Source organism: Adiantum capillus-veneris, chromosome 28 (assembly GCF_014529385.1).
Source record: "Adiantum capillus-veneris isolate H3 chromosome 28, ASM1452938v2, whole genome shotgun sequence".
Taxonomy (NCBI): Eukaryota; Viridiplantae; Streptophyta; class Polypodiopsida; order Polypodiales; family Pteridaceae; genus Adiantum; species Adiantum capillus-veneris.
In genome coordinates, this window is record NC_140958.1 from 58194292 (window position 1) to 58196272 (window position 1981).

The following is a 1981-nucleotide window of genomic DNA, read 5'->3' on the forward strand; positions in this document are numbered from 1 at the left end:
ATTACTCATCAAGACTTTGTTCAGAACCATCTGAATCCATGTCTACATGTGAAAAACCTGATGATGCATCGACCATAAAGGGAGGTTCATCAACCTTTTCCTTTCCTTTTCGTGATACATTCCCTGTACCTGTTGGTGGAGTAACCTGCGTACGTAGTCTACCATTCCATGGTTTCTCAACAGAGCCACGAGAAGAGGACTCTTGTGGTCCACTCAAAACCTGTGACTGTGGCCTCACATTTTGTACAGCCACATCATCTTTTACATCAGCCCCAACAGTGCCATGTGCATTACTGTACCAGCTGCTCATCTCATCAAAGACTACATCTCTGCTCACTCGTAATTCTCGTGTAGTAGGATTGTAGCACCTGTACCCCTTTTGTTCAAGGGAATATCCCACAAGAATACATTTCTCTGCTTTAGGACCCAATTTCCTACGCAACTCATCTGGTACATGCACGTAAGCTATGCAGCCAAACACTTTCAAGTGTGCCAAATCAGGCTTTGTACCTGTAAACTTTTCCTCAGGTGTTACATCATGCACCGCAGCTGTAGGTGTCCTGTTCATAATGTACACAGCTATATTTACAGCTTCAGCCCAGAAATGATGAGGCATGTTCTTCTCATTCATCAATGCACGTGCAACCTCTGCAATGTGCCTGTTTTTCCTTTCTGCGACCCCATTCTGCTGTGGAGTATATCTGCATGTAAACTGCCTGTGTATACCATGCATTGGAGAAGTACTCATTGGAGAAGTACTCATTGGAGAAGTACTCATTGGAGAAGTACTCTCCCCCTCCATCTGACCTCAATGTCTTGATTTGCATATCTGTCTCCTTCTCAATCATGACTTTGAAGTCTTGAAAGTGACCAAACACTTCACTTTTGTTACGCATGAAGTAGACCCATACTTTCCTTGTATGGTCATCAATGAAAGAGACATAATACCTGCAACCATGTATACTTGCAGTATCGGTTGGACCCCAAACATCTGTGTGCACCACCTCAAGTGGCTTTTTACATACATTGCGCTCATGTGGAAATGAGCCCTTTGACTGTTTTCCAAACTGGCATGCTGCACACACTTTATGCATACCATCCACCTTGAATTTGGGCAAACCTTTTACAATCTGTTTTGATTGCATGCTGCGCAATCTCTGCTCATTGACATGGCCAATGCGTTTGTGCCAAATGTCAACATCAGCCACAACACCTGTGCCCTGTGCAAATAATGCAGCTTTTACCTCAGGCGTGTCTACATTTAGCATAAACATTCTGCCCACACATTTGCCCTCTGTGATCAGCTTACAGCCATTCTGGAAATCTTCTACATAACAGCCATTTGGATTGAAGCGAACCTGCAAACCCTGCTCAACCATTTGTCCAACAGAAACAAGATTCTTTGTAATGTTTGGGACATGAAGTACATCTGCTAAGTACTTTGATTTCCCACTCTTCGTATTTAGAGGTATGTCCCCTACATGAGCAATGGGGTGAGCTGTGTCATCTCCTGTCTGCACATAGCCTGACACATCTGGTTTGCGCATATCTCTAAACCACTCTCCACGAGACGTCATGTGATTAGAGGCACCTGAATCCACATACCAAACATCATCTTGGGTGGAATTCTCTGCAGTCATTGTATTCATTACATGTTGCATAACAAACATGCGCTCGTTTTTGCTGTCATCTGCATCTCTGCTAGTAGATGCATAGTTGCCCTGTTCTCTCTTTCTACTTGCTTTTCCCTTTGGACAGTCACGTGACATGTGACCTCTTTCACCACAAGTCCAACATTCTCTACTATCTGGAGTATGTTGCTGCCTGCTTGATCCTGCACCACGACCTCTTTGACTCCCCCTGCCTTGAGACTGGTTTCCCCTACCACTTGTATTGTTTTGATTTGATTGACCTTCCAGAAATTGGCCCCTGCAACCCCTTGGGCCTCGACCACGACCTCTACCTCTACCTCTGTTGGAGT